The 22627-nt window shown below is 43.7% G+C and overlaps 1 protein-coding gene across 1 annotated transcript in view; it reads left to right on the top strand.

The window, feature by feature from the left end:
* Nucleotides 1–22627, top strand: part of diaph2 (diaphanous-related formin 2) — a 717635-nt gene that overhangs the window by 677450 nt on the left and 17558 nt on the right.

The following is a 22627-nucleotide window of genomic DNA, read 5'->3' as shown; positions in this document are numbered from 1 at the left end:
CACATGTAACACACTGTGGCTGAGGAAAGGCACTACTTCCAATATGAGTGAACCGCAAATCAATGTAGTTCTCATCATATYTTCGCCTCTTTGATGGTCCAACGTCCCAGTCTGTTGTTCGCTACTTTCCCGTGTAAGGAGGCAGTAGCTCTTCAGCTGCATCAGATTCACAACTGTCAGTGTCCATGCTAGCTGGGCTAGCAAGAAATGTAGAATTACTGATGCTAGCATTGGATGTGCTCATGGAAGCAGAACAACTTGTGTCATCGACAGGTGCAGGTTTAGTACTGCTGGTAGTAGCAGTACTGCCAGTAGAGCTGGTATGTGTCTACGGATGCAGGCCTTACTTTTTTTAATCATTTATCAATTTTTGAGCAAACGGAATGAGCAGCAGCTACGTTTGGCTACATACGGATCGTTAGTGGAATTCCCGCGAGAGAGTAGCGGTTAATGTGATTGGATGTTAATTATTTGACTAGGCTACCAGTATTTGACGTTGTGTTGTTATTTCGCTCAACACTAGATGGTTTAATTTTATTTTTGGCAGTGAAACGAGGCTACTCAGCTGAGAAAAAAAATAGTAAATTGTATAGCCCTGTTGGAAAATCGAAATGGTCTGTTTGAAAATGTAAAGAAAAAATGTAATAAAATATAAAATTATCATAATTTTTTAAATGTGAATCACATTTTTATTTGGCGTACCCCCGATGGCATTGCCCATACCCCAGTTTGGGAATATCTGCTCTACAGTTCTTCCCATTGTTACCTCCCCTTAGCTACCTCCAATTTAGTTTTCAATGCTAACTATTTGTCGCTGCAGCTCTTCCTATAGCCTCAGCAATGCTAGGTAGATTTTTACCTTTCAATGCTAACTGTTGATTTCAATGTCATTGTTGTTGTCCAGAAGTACGAGCTAGATAGCCAGATATCAACCTTACCTGAGGATAGTGAATGGCCTCTCACCTCACGATGCTACCCATGGACACACATTCCTGGCCCCGAGTCATGACTAAGTTTGTCCTGAGTAATTGAATGTAACACTTTGCCTTTTTTGGGTCAAGTCATTTGCATTAAGGGGAGAAGAGAGGCGTGTGTAGGGGGAGGTCATAAAGCATTTCTGATTCAGATGCAAATGTTCCTGTTATCAGCAGTGGACCTGATGAATAATGGGATGTACAAAATACACAGCCCACCAGGAGGAAATGAAAGAGTGCCTCTTTTCTGCTCCACTGATTTCATTATAGACACTATTATTGGCTTAGAATGGCAACATCTATTATCTGGAGTCAGAATATGACCATTTTATTGGATGGGGACGAGTCCTTTCATTAATGCCAAAGCTCATCAAATACGAACCAATGCCCCAGATAGGGGACCTTCTTCCACTAAGATCAGGGTTCAAGGAGGGCTCAGATAAGCTAAACATGTGATGGGTAGGCACTCAAAAAGATCTTTCACGAAGCTACTTCATTAATTCAAACAATGAAGTAGGCTTTTTGAGTGCGTACCCATCACATGTTTTGCTTATCTGAGCTCTTATTGAACCCTAGTCTTACCTGTACACATCGTGACCATCTAGTGTTTATTCAAGTCATTCTATGCTCCTCTCTGTTGAAATTAAAGGTGTTTGTCACTGCCAAGGCACGACGTTGAATTGACCCCAGATTGCCTGTTATGACAGCGGGTGGATAAGTGGAATAGTTTGAGGTAAGAACTAAGAATGAAGGAAAGCTTGTGGCAGAGGGCAATGGGGGTGAGGGAAAGCAGGAGGAGAGGGTGTGAGTAACACTCCTTGATGACAATGTGCCAGCTAACCTCTTGGGAGCTTGTGTGTTTTTGTTGCTGAWGCTAGTCGCTGTATTCCCCACTGGATTCATCAAGTGGGGAATAACGGATAAATGAAATCAAATAAAAWGTCCTCATTTAGCGGTGGCTGTTTTTTTAGCATGTTGACGTAGAGTTCACAGATACTGTATAAGAACTCAATTATGAAAGGCCTTAKCAATGATATTGAGGCTGGAATGCTCAAGATGTCTACCGTTTAATTTCTGAGTTGAATGACATCCATGAAATACATACTTTCCATCTACTCCTGTCCTCTCTTTTAACAGCCTTCAAATAAGAAAATCAGTAAGTCTGCTAACCACAATAAAGGTGTCATTTAGTTCTCAGTGCAGGCTGAACATCTCTACTCTGTCGTGGCCAGATACTATTGGATAATAAGATGTCCTATTATCTCTGTATTTAAGTCATGGTAGTGTTCTGAAAGTTGTCCACATGCTCCCCTACACACACTGAAACGTGTACTGGAATCGTAGAGATAACAGTCAGTTCCAACTGCCTCTCCATTGTCCCAAATGACTACTTAGGAGCCTGATACGCTTGATTAAAAAACACCTGCAATCGAATCCTACATTAGCCCCATGTCGATGAGTATCTGACAAGCAAAAATTGAATAAGTTGGAAAGGTGGGGGCAAGTAACAAAGTGGATAACATTTCCTTTTCTAGCCGTCAAGCATCAACACTTTTATTGGGGCGGTGCTGTGTAGTGTTGTGAAATTAAAGGTGCAATCTGCAGTAGCTACATACATTTTTGGACTTTAAATGAATGATATGTTCCCACTGATTCTTGAAGATTATAATTTATAAATGCCCCATGAGCTTAGTTAAACTTTCAGAACCCAAATGTAAAGCTTGTTTCACTCCAATGTTTGTAAACAAAGTAAATGTAAACTAACACTGTATAGCCTCAAAACATGGTTAAAAACTATCATGGATGGCCAGTCTTTGCAACCATAGCTCTGTCCAATAATTTGAGAGTGGTTCCATTTCTCCAGCCCCATTCCTCAGCTTTTTAGCGAAACAGTGGCAGGGAAACACTTTGTTATTGTTTAAATTGCTGATTGTCACTTTAAGCTAATCGGTTCTGCTTTCAATGAAGTGCAACGTTCTTCGGGTACCTTATTAAGCGTTTATAGTGCCTCTTGGCAGCCGAGTCGACACATTATTTTCTCCTCCCAAAAATCTGGCTTTGGTGAGATTATGTCTATTTCCATTCCGGGGCGCCGTGTGCTATTGGCTTCGATTCGCCAGGCCCTTCACCTCTGCAAGCTTAGCCCTAATCTGCATTTAAACGAGTCTCTGGAAAGACAGCTGTGATTATCACCACTTTTTTAATGCACCACGCAAGCCTTTATTTAATAATTTGTTTTAATGTGTTTTTTGCCTCCCATTTAATGTGTCATTTGGAAGGCTACAGAGTCAGAGGTTAGATTTTTTTCCCCAAGTGAATACATTTTTGGGGGGGAGTGCCAATAACAAAGCTGCAAATTTTATGATGGGAGAATTCCCTTCTTTGGTTTTGCAGTAGTATCCGGAGGTCTTAGTCACCAATGAGGTGGTCTTGTTGCTGGGCTGGGTCAAAGGGCATGTCAGAACATGTCCCCCACTCCATTCTCTGTACATTCGCCAGATTCTAGTAGATTAGCCACACTCCTGCTGACTGAACTGGTTCTCCTCTCTTCTTCCTCGCTTCCTCTGTCATTTCCTATGACACACTGGAAACCTCGAGAGTCCCCYCCCCTTCTCCCCCCCTCCCTCTACCACTAGCCCCATATGCCTCGTGATTGGATGAGCAAGCTCTGCCATCCCATATGGTCCCTTGTCCCGCTGTATCTGATCACGGGTGGCGAAAGAGGGAGCCGGCGCGTCACAACAGGTTTGTTCTGCCGCACTTGTCACACGCCGGCTCGGTGCTGTCGGTCGCCCACTTCCTGTCCAGTGAGCAACGAGCAGACGCTGGGGCTTTTTAACTCCTCCGACGGCTTGTTGACTGATGGAAGGAGAGAAGGAATTCAGGCCCAGGCCAGGCTCCCTTCAGCCTTCAGTATCTGCCTGGCGTACAGTTAAACGCCCTGGCACGCTCCCCCGACTCTGCCCGTCCTCCTCGATCACCGCCAACACCACTGTCATTTATAAAACTTTTAATATCAGCACCGTGGGGGTAATGGCTAATTTCTCCCGGCACATGGCCCTTCATTAAAAGTGGATTTTCTGTCAGAGTGGATCCCTATCAAATTAGCTGCAGCCTGTGGGTCGTCTGTGGGTTTCTTGCCTTCACTTATTTAGTTTAGTTTTTTAATCCGGAGTGCATTTCTATTTTCCATCAGGCAGCGCTGGCCCTGTATCAGTGAATCATAGAAACCGTAGAAAGTATTTTTATCAGTCTCACGTTTTCTGTCTATCTCTTTACATTCATCCATCTCACTCTTTCCCTCTCTCACCACATTGACAAAATATACATCTCTTTATCCCTTTCTATTCATCCATCTCACTCTTTCCCTCTCTCACCACATTGACAAAATATACATCTCTTTATCCCTTTCTATTCATCCATCTCACTCTTTCCCTCTCTCACCACGTTCTTTGCATATGGATCTCTTTATCCCTTTTTATTCATTCATACCTCCCTCCCGCTGCATACAGTGTATTCGGAAAGTTTTCAGACCCCTTAACTTTTGCCACATTTTGTTACATTACAGCCTTATTCTAAAATGGATTAAATTGTATTTTTTTCTCTCATCAATTTACACACAATACCCCATAATGACAAAGCAAAAACAGGTTTTTGGAAATGTTTGCAAATGTATTAAAAATAAAAAACTGATATCACATTTACATAAGTATTCAGACCCTTTACTGAATACTTTGTTGAAGCACCTTTGGCAGTGATTACAGCCTCGAGTCTTCTTGGATATGACGCTACAAGCTTGGCACACCTGTATTTGGGGAATTTCTCCCATTCTTCTCCGAAGATCCTCTCAAGCTCTATCGGGTTGGATGGGGAGCGTCGCTGCACAGGTATTTTCAGGTCTCTTCAGAAATGTTAGATCGGGTTCAAGTCCAGGCTCTGGTTCRGCCATTCAGGGACATTCAGAGACTTGTCCCGAAGCCACTCCTGCGTTGTCTTGGCTGTGTGCTTAGGGTCGTTGTCCTGTTGGAAGGTGAAACTTTGCCTCCATCTGAGGTCCTGAGCGCTCTCGAGCATCAAGGATCTCTCAAATTTTCTTTGTTCATCTTTGCCTTGATCCTGACAGTTATCCCAGTCCCTGCCGCTGAAAAACATCCCCACAGCATGATGCTGCCATCACCATGCTTCACCGTAAAGATGGTGCCAGGTTTCCTCTAGAAGTGACGCTTGGCATTCAGGCCAAAGAGTTTAATCTTGGATTCATCAGAACAGAGAATCTTGTTTCTCATGGTCAGAGTCCTTTAGGTGCCTTTTGGCAAACTCCAAGCGGGTTGTCATGTGCCTTTTACTGAAAAGTGGCTTCCATCTGGCTACTCTACCCTAAACACCTGATTGGTGGAGCGCTGCGGAGACGGTTGTCCTTCTGCAACGTTCTCCCATCTCCAGAGACGAACTCTAGAGCTCTCTCAGAGTGACCATCGGGTTCTTGGTCACCTCCCTGACCAAGGCCGTTCTCCCCCGATTACTCAGTTTTGCCAGCCGGCCAGCTCTGGAAGAGTCTTCCAAACTTCTTCCATTTGAAAATTGTGGAGGCCACTGTGTTCCAGGGGACCTTCAATGCTGCAGAAATGTTTTGGTACCCTTCCCCAGATCTGWGCTTCGACACAATCCTGTCGCGGAGCTCTACGGACAATTCCTTCGACCTCATGGCTTGTTTTTTCTCTGACATGCACTGTCAACTGTGGAACCTTATATAGACAGGTGAGTGCCTTTCCAAATCATGTCCAATTAATAGAATTTACCACAGGTGGACTCCAATCAAGTTGTAGAAGCATCTCAAGGATGATCCCTAGAAACAGGATGCACCTGAGCTCAATTTCGAGTCTTATAGCAAAGGGTCTGAATACTTCTGGTATATCATTTATAAWWWWWWWTTAAATACTTTTGCAAACATTTCTAAAAACCTGTTTTCGCTTTGTCATTATGTGGTATTGTGTGCAGATTGGTGAGGGAAAAATATATTTKATCCATTTTAGAATAAGGCTGTAACGTAACAAAATGTGGTAAAAGGGAAGGGGTCTGAATACTTTCCGAATGCACTGTATGGATCTATTTTATCAGTTTATTAGGTACACCCATCTAGTATCGGGTCCAGTTTATTAGGTACAAACATCTAGTACCGGGTCAGACCACTCTTTGTCTCAAGAACAGCTTGAATTATTCGGGGAATTCTACAATRTGTCGGAAACGTTCAACAGGGATGTTGGTCCATGCTGACGCAATGGCATCACGCAGTTGCTGCAGATTGGACGGCGGTACATTCGTGCTGTGAACAGCCCATTCCATCTAATCCCAAAGATGCTCTATTGGGCTGAGGTCTGGAGACTGCGCAGGCCCCTCAAGTAAACTGATCTCGCGGTCATGTTCCACGCAATGTTAATTGTCTGCTGCAATAGCCCATCCGCCCACAGGACTGCATATTTTTTGTTTGTCGCACCATACTCGGAACAGTAACTGAATGCCTTGATGCCTGTCTGCCTGCTTTATATAGCAATACACGGTTAAAATGACTCACTCTCTGTAGGAACGATACATTTTTGTGAACGTGGTGGTGTACCTAATAAACTGTCCAGTATTTTCTCTCTACCACTCTCATCTACATCTCCTTTACCCTCCCCCTTTGTCTCCATGCTTTTCATGTGCGTTCTCATGCAGCTGATGTCACACACAGAGGTTCTATGCCTTTGCGGAAATGATTGATGGCACAGGGATAAAGTGCAGGAGAGCCCGGTGAGATTCATCAATTTGGGGCTGGAGTGTGTTTGATGGTCAGAGACAGCAGGCCGCTCTGGAAGTAGGCTACTTAGGTGCTGGTTATGTGGTTCAATATCAGGGAAAAATCAATGCATATTCAACAGGTTCATTCGTGCACAACTCATACTGTAGAGTGCTGGTGTGAAGAAAACACATCTCTGCCCTCCTTTATTCTTCTTTGAATACTATTCATTGGCGTTTACTTATTAACACAAGAAATTGCTTTTTATGTTTGTTGTCAATTCTCCTCCTTCCTCCCTCCCACTCTCCCTCCTCTCCCCTTCTAGTTTTCAGGCTTTTATTTATGTTCCTTTTCTCTGCAATATTATTTATTTGAAAATACTAAATCAATAGCTTATTTTTTCCTCTCTGCCCGGCCTTGTTTTCGTGTGAGTATGTGTGCTCGAAAATGAATTATCTGCCCTTTTCATGCAAGTAAGTGATAGCGCTAGCCGTGATAGCTCTCCTAGCGCTCGTAGCCTAGCCATCATTAGTCATATCATCATTACACTGTGGAGCCATGGAGGACTTGTGCCAAGGCCCTGCTCTCTTCATTACGGGATCCCAGCCAAGTGCTCCTCCGGCTGAGGAGGTCATCCCGGATGCCTGGCCTCTCCTCCCTTCATCCTCCACCTCTTCTCCTACAAGGCCAGTGATGAGATTACTCTCTTCTTTCTCTACCCCAGACCTCTGGGGCACCATCATCAGCCAGAGAGAGGCCTGGATGTGATGTCATAAAAGGCTGTGCTGGGTTGAGGTTAGCCAGGTGGGGAGGGGTTGTTACAGTAAGTCTTGGAGGGCTGTAGTGATTGGTTGTGCTGGGTTGAGAGGTTAGGAGGGCTGTAGTGACTGGTTGTGCTGTGTTGAGAGGTTAGGAGGGCTGTAGTGATTGGTTGTGCTGCGTTGAGAGGTTAGGAGGGCTGTAGTGATTGGTTGTGCTGGGTTGAGAGGTTCGGGGGGCTGTAGTGATTGGTTGTGCTGGGTTGAGAGGTTAGGAGGGCTGTAGTGATTGGTTGTGCTGGGTTGAGAGAGTCCGGAGGGCTTAGTGGATTGGGTTGTGTGGATTGAGAGGTTCGGGGGTGTAGTGATTGGTTGTGCTGGGTTGAGAGGTTAGGAGCGGCTGTTAGTGATTGGTTGTGCTGGGTTGGAGGCTCGGAGGGCTGTAGTGATTGTTGTGCTGGGTTGAGTGGGACTTGTGTAGTGATTGGTTGTCGCTTGAGAGTCGACGTGAGGGTCTAGTGAGTGGTGCTGTGGATTATTGGGCGTGTGCTGGGTTGTGAGGTCCGGAGGGCTGTAGTGATTGGTTGTGCTGGTTGAGAGGTCCGGAGGGCTGTAGTGATTGGTTGTGCTGGTTGAGAGGTCCGGAGGGCTGTAGTGATTGGTTGTGCTGGTTGAGAGGTTAGCCCAGTAAGGAGGGGTTGTTAAAATAAGACTGCCATCTCTGTTTTTTGCCTTTACTCCTCACTGGCACAAAACCAGCTTTTAATGGAGAATGAGATGATCTCATATTACTTGTTTAGATTAACCCAGACACAAGGGATCCCATATACCCTGTTTCATTACGCGGGTATGAGAAGTGAGAAGGAGCCACACAGCGCCCTGCTCTGATGAGTTCCACTCAAATCAAATCAGATTTTATTGGTCACATCCACATATTTAGCAGATGTTATTGCGGGTGTTTAGCGAAATGCTTGTGTTCCTGGCTCCAACAGTGCAGTAGTATCTAAAAACAATTCACAACAATACACACAGATCTAAAAGTAATAGAATGGAAATAAGAAATATATAAATATTAGATTAAGCCATGTCAGAGTGGCATTGACTAAAATACACTAGAATAGAATACAGTACATACATACGAGATGAGAAAATCAGTATGTAAACATTATTTAAACATTATTAAAGTGACTAGTTTTCCATTATTAAAGTGGCCAGTAATTCCAAGTCTATGTATATAGGGCAGTAGCCTTTAAGGTGCAGGGTTGCGTAACTGGGTGGAAGCCGGCTAGTGATGGCTATTTAATGGCCTTGAGATAGAAGCTGTTTTTCAGTGTCTCGGTCCCAGTTTTGATGCACCTGTACTGACCTCGCCTTCTGAAATGATAGCGGGGTGAACAGGCCGTGGCTCGGGTGGTCCTTGATGATCTTTTTGGTCTTCCTGTGACATCGGGTGCTGTAGGTGTCCTGGAGGGCAGGTAGTTTGCCCCCGGTGATGCGTTGGGCAGACCACACCACCCTCTGGAGAGCCCTGCGGTTGTGCGTGGTRCAGTTGCCATAACAGGTGGTGATACAGCCTTACAGGATGCTCTCAATTGTGCATCTGTAAAAGTTGTTACGGCTTCTTCATCACACTGTCTGTGTGGGTGGACCATTTCAGATCGTCAGTGATGTACGCAGAGGTACTTGAAGCTTTCAACCTTCTCCACTGCGGTCCCGTCGATGTGGATAGGGGCGCGCTCCCTCTGCTGTTTCCTAAAGTCCACGATCAGCTCCTTTTGTTGACGTTGAGTGAGAGGTTATTTTCCTGGCACCACTCTCCCAGGACCCTCAACTCCTCCTGTAGGCTGTCTCGTCATTGTTGGTAATCAGGCCTACTACTGTTGTGTCGTCTGCAAACTTGATGATTGAGTTGGAGGCGTTCGTGGCCACGCAGTCTTGGGTGAACAGGGAATACAGGAAGGGGCTGAGCATGCACACTTGTGGGGCYCCTGTGTTGAGGATCAGCGAAATGGAGGTGTTGTTTCCTACCTTGACAAGCTGGGGGCAGCCCGTCATGAAGTCCAGGACCCAGTTGCACAGGGCAGGGTTCTAACCCAGGGCCCCGAGCTTAATGGTGATCCTGGAGGGTACTATGGTGTTGAATGCTGAGCTATAGTCAATGAACAGCATTCTTACATAGGTATTCCTCTTGTCCAAATGGGATAGGCAGTGCGATGGCGATTGCATCGTCTGTGGATCTATTGGTGCGGTAAGCAAATTGACGTGGGTCTAGGGCAATAGTCATTTAGTTCAGTTACCTTTGCTTTTTTGGGTACAGGAACAATGGTGGACATCTTGAAACAAGTGGGGACAGCAGACTGGGATAGGGATGGATTGAATATGCCCGTAAACTCTCCTGGCAGCTGGTCTGCACATGCTCCGAGGAAGCGGCTAGGGATGCTGTCTGGGCTGGCAGCCTTATGAGGGTTAACACGCTGAAATGTCTTACTCACGTCTGCCATGGAGAAGGGGAGCACACAGTCCTTGGTAGCGKGCTGCGTCAGTGGTACTGCCTCAAAACCGGCAAAGAAGGTGTTTAGCTTGTTCGGAACCAAGAGATCGGTGTCCGCAAAGTGRCTAGTTTTCCCTTTGTAGTCCGTGATTGGCTGTAGACCCTGCCACATACGTTTCGTGACTGAAACGTTGTCTCTGTACTGACGTTTTGCCTGTTTGATTGCCTTACTGAGGGAATAACTACACTGTTTGTATTCGGCTATATTCCCAGTCACCTTGCCATGGTTAAATGCGGTGGTTCGCTCTTTCAGTTTTGCGCGAATGCTGCCATCTATCCATGGTTTCTGGTTTGGGTAGGTTTTAATAGTCACAGAGGGTACAACATCTCCTATACACTTCCTGATGAACTCAGTAACCATATCTGTGTATTCGGCGATGTTATTCTCAGAGGCTACCCAGAACATATCCCAGTCCGCGTGATCAAAGCAATCTTGAAGCATGGATTCCGATTGGTCAGACCGGCATTGAATAGACCTTAGCACAGGTACTTCTTGTTTGAGTTTCTGCCTATAGAAAGGGAGGCGCAAAATGGAGTCATGGTCAGATTTGCCGAAGGGAGGGCGAGGGAGGGCCTTGTAGGCATTTCGAAAGTCGAGTAGCCGTGGTCCAGTGTTTTACCAGCGCGAGTACTACAATGTGTTGGTAGAGCTTTGGTAGTGTTTTCTTCAAATGTACCTTTTTAAAATCCCCAGATACAATAAATGCGGCCTCAGGATATGTGGTTTCCAGTTTGCATAAAGTCCAGTGTAGTTCTTTTAGGGCCTTGGCTGTGACTGTAACCGAATAGAATTCTCTTGGGAGGTAATATGTTCAGCATTTGATTGTGAGGTGTTCTAGGTTTGGTGAACAAAAGGACTTGAGTTTCTGAATGTTATCACAATCACACCATGAGTAGTTAATCATGAAACCTTCACCCCCGCCTTTCTTCTTCCCGGAGAGTTCTTTATTCCTGTCTGCGCAATGTACTGAGAACCCAGATGGCTGTATGGACRGGGACAGTATATCCCGAGAGAGACATGTTTCCGTGAAACAGAGTATGTTACAATCCCTGATGTCTCTTTGGAAGGAGATCCTCTTACTACTTCCTTGAGTTCTCCTCATTCTGACAGGATGAACGCGGCTGAGATTCGCCCACTCTTAATTCATTAGGGCCCATGTGTGAGAAAACGGCACGCCTGTCTCTCAGGAGCAAGATGACAGCCCGGATATGGGAATTAGCCAGTGCTAAATCCGCGAAAAGCTACAGACGAGGAGGAGGATGGAGGCTCTCTGGTGCCAACAACATGACATTTTCTTCAAGTAATAATAAAAATGTTATAATTTTCACAGAAGAGCATCTGGTGCAGATTGGACATAGTTGCATTTCAACATCAAACATGATAGGTTGTTTTTTCTCTCTCTTGAGATGGATGTTGATCCCCTCGGCTAGTTGTGGTGATATACTTATTTGTTCATTTGTTTATTTGGATCCCCATTAGCTTGTGCAGAAGTAACAGTTATTCTTCCTGGGATCCACAAAAAAATATGAAACATGACAAGTAACAAACATAGACAGGGACAGTCCATGACACACAAATGTAAAATACAATGATATAAAAACAATAAAACAACAACAAAAATATGTGTGTGTGTGTGTGTGTGTGTGTGTGTGTGTGTGTGTGTGTGTGTGTGTGTGTGTGTGTGTGTGTGTGTGTGTGTGTGTGTGTCCTCACAGTTCCCACCTTTCCATGGTATGTTTCATATTTTTTAAAGGTAATTTTAATCTGTTTGCTTAAGTAATTGGAGATGGAAGGGAGTTCCATGTGATCATGGCTCTGTATAATACTGTGCATTGCTGTGAATATGTTTTGGACTTGGGGACTGTGAAGAGACCCCTGGTGCCATGTCTTGTGGGGTATGTATTGGTGTCTGAGATAAATGTTTTCTGATTATGCAGACAATCTGGAATTTTTATTACAGGAATACTTCTCATAAAAACTAGTAGAAGCAATTAATCTCTGGTCATCCCTCAACCCAGAAAGACTGGCATGCATGTCATTAATGTTAGTTCCGTATGTGCAGCTAAGGGCAAGGCGTGCTGCTCCGTTTTGAGCCAGCTGCAGCTTTGCTAAGGATTTCTTTGCTACACTTGACCATATTACCTGACAGTAATCAAGATGGGACAAGATCAGAGCCTGAACAACTAGTACAGTTGATTTTTGTTTTAAAAACACAGAACATATTTTTATGGCAGACATACCCCTCCCCATCTTCACAACAACTTTGTCAATATGACTTGACCATGATAATTGACCATCCAATGTTATACCTAGGAGTTTAGCTTCCTCACCTTGCTCAATGGTCACACACTTTATGCACAACTCCAGTTGTTAAGGTTAAGAGAGGTTAGGTTAAGGTCTTAGAGAATGTTTAAGACCTATTTATTATTAGTCACCCATTTTGATACTGACTGTAATTCCTTTTTAGAATTTCATTGAGTGCACTGGCTTTGGATGATGACATGTAGAGTGTGGAATCATCCGAATACATAGTCATTCTAGCTTTGTGTAAGACCAGTGGCAAATCATTTGTAAAAATATAGAAGAGTAACGGCCCAAGGACACTGCCCTGAGGGACACCGCCACTGTACATATCTAATGTTTGAAAAGCTTCAATTGAAGAACACTTGCTGGGTTCTATTGGATAAATAACTCTCTAACCATGTGATGGCAGGTGATGTAAAGCCTTAACAAGTGAGTTTCTTCACTTGTCTTCAAACCCTCCCCTAACCTAGACGACACTGGGCCAATTGTGCGCCGCCCTATGGGACTCCCGGTCACTGCCGGTTGTGACACAGCCTGGGATCGAACCCGGATGTGTAGTGACCCCTCCACTGCGATGCAGTGCTTTAGACTGCTGCACTACTCGGGAGGCCATAGTCCATTTATTTTAACCAATCATCAGTCATCTGAGTCAGTGCAGTACAAGTTGAGTGCCCTTCTCTATATGCATGCTGAAAGTCAGTAGTTAACTTGTTCTCTGAAGAATAACATTGTATTTGGTCAAACATAATTCTCTCCATCAATTTACTAAGAGAAGGCAGAAAACTGATTGGGTGGCTGTACGGTATTTAGGCTGTACCATATTTAGGCTGTACGGTATTTAGGCTGTACGGTATTTAGGCTGTACCATATTTAGGCTGTACCATATTTAGGCTGTACAGTACTTAGGCTGTACGGTATTTAGGCTGTACCATATTTAGGCTGTACCATATTTAGGCTGTACGGTATTTAGGCTGTACGGTATTTAGGCTGTACCATATTTAGGCTGTACCATATTTAGGCTGTACCATATTTAGGCTGTACGGTAATTTAGGCTGTACGGTATTTAGGCTGTACGGTATTTAGGCTGTACAGTATTTAGGCTGTACGGTATTTAGGCTGTACGGTATTTAGGCTGTACCGTATTTAGGCTGTACCATATTTAGGCTGTACAGTATTTAGGCTGTACAGTATTTAGGCTGTACGGTATTTAGGCTGTACCATATTTAGGCTGTACCGTATTTAGGCTGTACAGTATTTAGGCTGTACGGTATTTAGGCTGTACGGTATTTAGGCTGTACAGTATTTAGGCTGTACGGTATTTAGGCTGTACGGTATTTAGGCTGTACAGTATTTASGCTGTTCAGTATTTAGGCTGTACGGTATTTAGGCTGTACAGTATTTAGGCTGTTCAGTATTTAGGCTGTTCAGTATTTAGGCTGTGCCGTATTTAGATGCGAAATGTGCACGGTGCAGTAGGTGTTTGCATTAGGTGACTATGAGTCAAGGAATGGGCCTTTTGGAGTGTGTGTATGTGACTGCATACATTCTGTATGTGTGTGTTGTGTGTGTGTGTGTTCATGCTCAAGCTTGTGGCGTCTGAGGAGGAGCATGTTAACCAGAGGGGCAGCCGGCCCACCAGATGTTCCTGGCCCCTGTAGACTTGTCACAGCAGGACCTTTAGTTTTCAGACACACACACACACACATACACCCTAGGAAAGCCATATGGTTGTTAAAGTTGGGATCTATGCCCGTAATATGTAAACAGTTAATCAATGATATTCCATATCTTGATTTTGTGAGGTGATTGTCGGRGTACTAGGCGTATCTGTAGATAGGCTAATCCTACAGAGTCAACTCAGGGTTCAGAGTTCACTCTCAAATTAAGGTGTGGTATATTTATTTTATTTCAAATGTGGGTTACTACATGATAACATATGTGTTATTTCATAGTTTTGTTGTTATTCTATAATGTAGAAAATAGTAAAATAAACAAAAACCCTGCAATGAGTAGGACTTAGTAATTACAGGGGTTTTCTTTATTTTTACTATTGATTGATAGTGATTAAGATGAAGGTAAACAGAGGCCCTATAAAACCCTAATGGGGAACTTGTGGTTGCAAAAATACATTGTGTATTACTTTCTGAAAGGGTCTGGAAAAAAACTAGGTCTCCACTTCTTCCTTCCACACACTATCAATCAAATTGAATTGTGCCCCCAGTTGAAATCCATCAATTCACGTCGTGGTGCAGGACTTTTCATTTTGCACAGCCAGAAGAAACAAATGTGCTGATTAGTCAACAAGTTCTGGGGATGGCGACATTTTAAAGAACAAACTATTTGACATTTGAAATATATGAGAGGCCAAGTTAAGCACCCACCCTCCCCTCCCAGCCCCCAGCCTGCATATGCACAACTAGCGCCCTGCTCAAAAGGGTCCTAAAGTGAGTCACAAATTGCTAGCAAATGATTCCCTGCTCTTTGGAATAATAGGGTCCCTGCACAGCCTTTGATTCCATCTCTTTTTGTGTCCCCTCTGTCTGGCAGAGACTCTGCTGGAATCCCTATTGATAGCTGTCACACTGGGTTGCTGGGCAGCAGTGAGGTGGTGTGTTCTTTGTGTGGTGCAGTGTTTGTGTATGTGTGTGTGTGTGTGCCTCTGTGTGCCTCTTTGTTTGAATGAATGTATATATGTTTGTGTGTGTGTTTTTGTGTGTGTGTGTGCCTCTGCGTTTGTATGAATGTTTGTGTGTGCAGATGCGTGTGTGTGTGCATGAATGTGAGTGTGTGCGTTTAAAGAAGTGTCTGTGTGTGTGTGTGTGTGTGTGTGTGTGTGTGTGTGTGTGTGTGTGCGTGTGCGTGTGCGTGCGCGTGTCAGAAGGGTGATGTGGTATAGAGGGCACTTCTGTCAGATCCGATGTCAGGGCTCGTGCTGTGATGTGAAGGCCGCTGTCAAGAGACGGCCGCGAGGCTGTGCAGGTACAGCTGCCCTCTGTGTTCCCCCTCTCCTCCCTTCACCACAGACTGGCTGCATGAGACACACACTTCCTGTGACCCGGCACATGCACACTCTCCGTGACACAGCGCACACACACTTCCTGTGACCCTTCACATGCACTCTTCCCGTGACCTGGCATAGACACTTCCTGTGAGCCGACTGAGGACAGTCATGCCGGGGAGCAGGCCTGAAAATACACCTCATCAGCCTTGCCCAAACCTGTTGATCTATTCTTGAATTCAATTAAAAATATTTAATTCAAGGGGTAGTCATGTCTCGTTGATCCAACAGTACCATGATGTCAGGCTTATATTTCTTTATTTAGTTATCCTTCAGGAGAGGTGTCATTATGTTAGGTCAGGATGCAAAGAATATATCATTGGTATACATGGAAATGGATTTGACCTTTTAGACTGTATTTCCAGCTGCTCTGAAACTACTTGGAGACTTCATTTAGCCTTCCCAGTGTGGTCCACTCCGTCTCCAACCCATTCACCTCTGGACTATTCCCTCTCATATTTCCTCATCCTTCTCCCGAAACTCTTTGCAGGAGTAAATGATACAGCCTGATGTTCAATCAGTGCTTTTAACTGTCTGGGAGGAAAAGGGAGAAAAGCATTAGCAAGGTCGTGTTCGGATTGATTTGGTGGAACTGAGGAGGAGGTTGAACAGTTGAAATCAGGACATCATTGACAACAGGTCAGTATAACAGCCTTGGAGGCCTGTGCCTCTTTGTATCCTCCTCCTGTATCCACCTGCTTTGACGGACAGGTCGACATGGCTGGTACGTGTGGCTGCTGTGGTTTCTCACACGGTTTCCCTTCCTGGCCCCTCCAGGGTACAGTTCTGTGCCACTATGCCCACATGTGGTGTTTCTCAAATGGCACCATATTCCCTATATAGTGCACTACTTTTGACCAGGGCTCTGGTCAAAAGTAGTGCACAGTAAAGGGAACAGGGTTCCATTTGGGACACGCATATATTACCACCAGGTTAGATGGTGGTAGACCAGACAGGGGCCTTAAACTTTAATGCTAATTGATCTAAGGAAGGCCAGGGAAGGAGTGTGGACACAGGTGTGTTGCCGTAGGGTCTGCCACAGAAAGACAGGGGAGGGCTGGCTAACAGCATGGAACGCTGCGGCACAGGACCACAGCACGGCATAGAGTGCCCACTGGCTGGGAGGGAGAGGGAGGGCTGGAGAATGACCTATTTTTCATTTTTTAAGTCCGCACAACCATTGTGGTATGTGTGGGGGTTGTGTGTGTGTGTGTGTTTGAATGGGTTGTAAGCTGTGTGTGTGTGTGTGTGGTGTGTGTGGTGTGTGTGTGTGTGTGTGTGTGTGTGTGTGTCGTGTGTGTGTGTGTGTGTGTGTGTGTGTGTGTGTGTGTGTGTGCTGATGGGAGGTTGTAGAGTGTGAGTGTGTGGACGGGTTGAAGGGTGTGTGTGTGGATGGGTTGTAGGGTGTCTGTGTGTATGGTTGTTGTGTGTGTATATGGATGGGTTGTAGGATAGCTGTGTGTGTGGGTAATAGTTGTAGGGTGTCTGTGTGTATGGATGGGTTGTAAGGTGTCTGTGTGTGTGGATGGGTTGTAGGGTGTCTGTGTTCGTATGTGTGGGGGATGGTTGTGATGTGTGTGGATGGGCTGTAGGGTCTGGTGGTCGTGTGTGTATGCGTGTGTACATGAGTCTGTTTTGAAACTGGTTCTGAACAGCACCAACACTCGTAGATCTTCTGGAAACTGATGCTGGGAATTCTCTAATAGTCCTGGAGATTCTCTAATAGTACTGGAGAGTCTCTAATAGTACTGGAGATTCTCTAATAGTCCTGGAGATTCTCTAATAGTACTGGAGAGTCTCTAATAGTACTGGAGAGTCTCTAATAGTATTGGAGATTCTCTAATAGTACTGGAGAGTCTCTAATAGTATTGGAGATTCTCTAATAGTCCTGGAGATTCTCTAATAGTACTGGAGATTCTCTAATAGTACTGGAGATTCTCTAATAGTACTGGAGATTCTCTAATAGTACTGGAGAGTCTGTAATAGTATTGGAGATTTCTATAGTACTGGAAGTCTCTAATAGTACTGGAGAGTCTCTATAAGTACTGGAGAGTCTTAATCGTATTGGATATTCTCTAATAGTACTGGAGATTGTCTAATAGGACTGAAGATTCTCTAATAGTACTGGAGATTCTCTAATAGTACTGGAGAGTCTCTAATAGTACTGGAGATTGTCTAATAGGACTGGGGATTCTCTAATAGTCCTGGAGATTCGAGTCTCTCTAATATATGGAGAGTCTCTATAGCTGGAGAGTCTCTAATAGTATTGGAGATTCTCTAATAGTACTGGAGATTGTCTAATAGGACTGGAGATTCTCTAATAGTCCTGGAGATTCTCTAATAGTACTGGAGATTGTCAATAGGCTGGAGATTCTCTAATAGTCCTGGAGATTCTCTAATAGTATCTGGAGATTTCTAAAGGTGGATTCTCTAATGTCCTGGAGATTCTCTAATAGGACTGGGGATTTCTCTAATAGTCCTGGAGATTTCTAATAGTACTGGAGATTCTCTAATAGGACTGGAGATTCTCTAATAGTACTGGAGATTCTCTAATAGTACTGGAGATTCTCTAATAGTACTGGAGAGTCTCTAATAGTACTGGATATTCTCTATATGACTGGAGAGTCTCTAATAGTACTGGAGATTCTCTAATAGTATTCGGAGATTCTCTAAAAGTACTGGAGATTCTCTAATAGTATTGGAGATTCTCTAATAGTACTGGATATTCTCTAATATGACTGGAGAGTCTCTAATAGTACTGGAGATTCTCTAATAGTATTGGAGATTCTCTAAAAGTACTGGAGAGTCTCTATATAGTACTGGAGATTCTCTAATAGTATTGGAGATTCTCTAATAGTAGTGGAGATTCTCTAATAGTACTGGAGCGTCTCAATAGTACTGGAGAGTCTCTAATAGTATTGGAGAGTCTCTAATAGTATTGGAGATTCTCCTAATAGTACTGGAGATTGTCTAATAGGACTGGAGATTCTCTAATAGTCCTGGAGATTCTCTAATAGTACTGGAGAGTCTCTAATAGTACTGGAGATTCTCTAAAAGGACTGGTATTCTCTAATAGTCTGGAGATTCTCTAATAGTACTGGAATTCTCTAATAGTACTGGAGATTCTCTATTATTACTGGAGATGCTCTATTATTACTGGAGATGCTCTATTATTACTGGAGATGCTCTAATAGTACTAGAGATTCTCTAATAGTACTGGATATTCTCTAATAATGCTGGAGATTTCTCAGTAGTGCTGGAGATTCTCTGGCAGTGCTGGGGATTCTCTAGTGTTACTGGAAATTCTCTAATAGGACTGGAGATGCTCTAATAGTACTAGAGATGCTCTAATAGGACTGGATATTCTCTAATAAGACTGGAGATTGTCTAATAGGACTGGAGATTCTCTAATAGTACTGGAGATTCTCTAATAGTACTTGAGATTCTCTAATAGTACTTGAGATTCTCTAATAGTACTGGAGATGCTCTAATAGTACTGGAGATTCTCTAATAATACTGGAGATTCTCTAATAGTACTTTAGATTACCTAATAGCACTGGATATTCTCTAATAGTACTTTAGATTACCTAATAGCACTGGAGATTCTCTAATAGGACTGGAGATTCTCTAATAGGACTGGAGATGCTCTAATAGTACTATAGATTCTCTAATAGGACTGGAGATTCTCTAATAGGACTGGAGATTCTCGAATAGTACTTGAGATTCTCTAATAGTACTTGAGATTCTCTAATAGTACTTGAGATTCTCTAATAGTACTGGAGATTCTCTAATAATACTGGAGATTACCTAATAGCACTGGATATTCTCTAATAGCACTGGAGATTCTCTAATAGTACTTTAGATTACCTAATAGCACTGGAGATTTCCTAATAGGATCGAGATTCTCTAATAGGACTGGAGATTTTCTAATAGGACTGGAGATTCATAGGACTGGAGATTCTCTAATCGTACTGAATATTCTCTAATAGTACTAGAGTTTCTCTAATAATACTGGAGATTCTCTAATAGGACTGGAGATTCTCTAATAGGACTGGAGAATCCGTTTTCACTACTGGTTGTATGTTTGTGTTTCTACCAGGAGGGACTCTTGACAGCCAGGTTACAGCCAAGTTGTAGCAAGGTGACAGCCAGGTGACAGCCATGTTACAGCCAGGTAACAGCCAGGCGACAGCCAGGTAACAGCCATGTGACAGCCAGGTGAAAGCCAGGTGACAGCCAAGTTGCATCCTGATGACAGCCAGGTGACAGACAAGTGACAGCCAGGTGACAGCCAGGTAACAGCCAGGTGACGGCCAGGTGACAGCCACATTACAGCCTGGTGACAGCAAGGTTACAGCCAAGTTAGAGCCAGGTGACAGCCAAGTAACCGCCAGGTGACAGCCAAGTAACAGCCAGGTGACAACCTGGTGACAGCCAAGTTACAGCCTGGTGACAGCCAAGTTACAGCCAGGTTACAGCTAGATGTAGGGGTCACTACTGATCCTGTCTCATATTCTCAGAATTTTCTCATATTTCATGGCTTTTCCTCATATAAACCTAATCAAAAACTGGTTAACAATGACAGACGCCCAAGCATCTGGCGAGCCATCCACTGAGATGTTCAAACCGCTTACTGCACACCCTGTCGCTCCGATTGAATGAAAGAGAAACAGGGAAGTAAAAACAAACACAACTCAGAGGGTGGGGCTTTTACGGCATGTTATTGTGATGCAGATATACAGGGAGAAAGAGTCATGGAGAGAGAAAGATACAGAGAGAAAAGCAGAGAGAAAAAGGAGAGAGGCAGAGAGGAAGGTGACAGCCTCCTCCCGTGTTGCTGTTTGCACTCGTAAATGCTTAAAAATACACATTGGGATCCTAACCAATGTTGTGCCACCAAATTGGGTTCTGGAACAGGAGCCACCTCCTTCAACCACGTCCCTGTTTCCCTTGTTACCGGTTTCCCTTGTTCCCCTGCTCCTCCGCTCCTCCGAAGGGGCAAAGCAAAGCCCCATAAAAGAGTGATGAGGAGCCTCGGCGAGAGGGCCTGTGTACATCACTTTATTCAGGAACGATCACTTATTTATAGGTGTTGGACTCGTGTTGTTTGCTTGTTTTATTGAAAACCTTGCGGGTAAAGTGGCGCCGGTGCTGGCATGTGAATGCCATCTCTCCTGGGCTCCTCTGCTGAAAAATCCTCTTCCTTTTTGATAAATAAGTGATGAATTTTTATTCCCGCAAAGATCCATTGTCGCCCGGGATGTCTTGAGGGACATGTTGGTGCGCTCCGTGTGGAAAACAACCTAAAACACACACACACCCACACACACACGGTGATTGTTCTTTTTTATGTAAGTAGCTCGTGGTCTGACTGTAGACCGCTGCCACATACCCCACTTGTGTCTGAGCCGTTTGAACGTAATTGCGAATCTGAAACTACATTTGTCCTCCATAAACTGATCCTATAGCTAGTTTGATTGCCTTGCAGCAAAACGGAATAGCTACTATAAACACTGTTTCTAATTCGGGTCGATCTGTCATCTCCTGTAGCACCCTGAACATTACAATCTGCCCCTTATTAAAAGAAATGGTTTTCGCGCTTTGTCAGTTTACACTACGAATGCTGTCACATCAATCCGCACAGTTTCCTGGTTGGGGAAGGTTTTATGATGAGAGTTTCCACTTTGTGGGTAAACACTCCACCTCAGGTGATGTATCTTTTGCTCGACACATATAAAAACAATCGCTCCAACTGGAATCAGAGTTATGTACAGTCAATTGCTTGTTCGTGCTACAATCGCATAATAGCCTACTTTCGGAACATATCTTAAACAATACCAGTCATACTGAACATCTAACAACCTATACTTAACATCCCAGTCTACTGGAAATCTACAACCTTAAACATCCAGTCATACTGAAATCTAACAACCTTAACTCAGACAATCCAGTCATACTGAACCATCTAACAACATTACTTAAACATCCAGTCATACTGAAACATCCTAAACCTTAACCTTAGAACATACAGTCTATACCTGAACATCTACCACCTTACTCAGTCATCCAGTCATAACTCGAACATCTACAAACCATAAACATGCCAGTCATACTCGAACTTACAACATACTTAACATCCCCGTCATACTGAACATCTACAACATAAACCTTAAAACATTTCCAGTCATACTGACCAGTCTATCAACCATAAACATGCCAGTCATATACTGAACATCTACAACCATACTTAAATATCCAGTCATACTGAACAATCTCAAGCCTTACTTAGACATCCAGTCATACTGAACATACTACAACCATAAACATCCAGTCATAACTGAAACATGCTAACAGCCTTACTTATGACATCCAGTCTACTGAACATCTACCAACCATAAACATCCAGTCAGACGAAACATTACAACCTTACTTAAACATCCAGTAGTACTGAACATCTACAACCTTACTTAAACATCCAGTTATCTGGAACATCTAGCAACCTTAAACATCCAGTCATACTGAACATCCTACAACTTTACTTAGACATCCAGTCATACTGAACTCTACAAACCATACTTAAACATCCAGTCATACTGAAATCTACAACCTTAAACATCCAGTCATACTGACATCTACCAACTTTCTTAGACATTCCAGTCATACTGAACATCGACAACCCATACTTAAACATCCAGTCATTACTGAACATCTTACAACTTTACTTAAACTCCAGTCATACTGAACATCTACAACTTAGACATCCAGTCATACTTGAACATCTACAAACTTTACTTAACATCCAGTCATTACTGAAACCTCTACAACCCTGCTTAGGACATCATCATACTGAACATCACAACCTTGGCTTGGAAATCGAGTCATACTGGAACAGCTACAACCTTACTTAGACATCCAGTCATACTGAACATCTACAACCTTGCTTGGAAATGAAGTCATACTGAACATCTACACTTGCTTGGAAATCGAGTCATACTGAACATCTATCAACCTTTGCTTGGAATCGAGTCATACCGAACATCTACAACCTTGCTGAAATCGAGTCATTAACTGACATCGTACAACCTACTTGTCATCCAGGTCATACTGAACATCTACAACCTTGCTTGGAAATCGAGTCATACGAACATCTACAACCTTGCTTGGAATCGAGTCCATACTAACATCTACAACCTTGCTTGAAATCGAAT

This window comes from Salvelinus sp. IW2-2015, linkage group LG6.2 (genome assembly GCF_002910315.2).
Source record: "Salvelinus sp. IW2-2015 linkage group LG6.2, ASM291031v2, whole genome shotgun sequence".
Classification (NCBI taxonomy): Eukaryota; Metazoa; Chordata; class Actinopteri; order Salmoniformes; family Salmonidae; genus Salvelinus; species Salvelinus sp. IW2-2015.
This window is presented reverse-complemented; position numbering and strand designations above follow the sequence as displayed.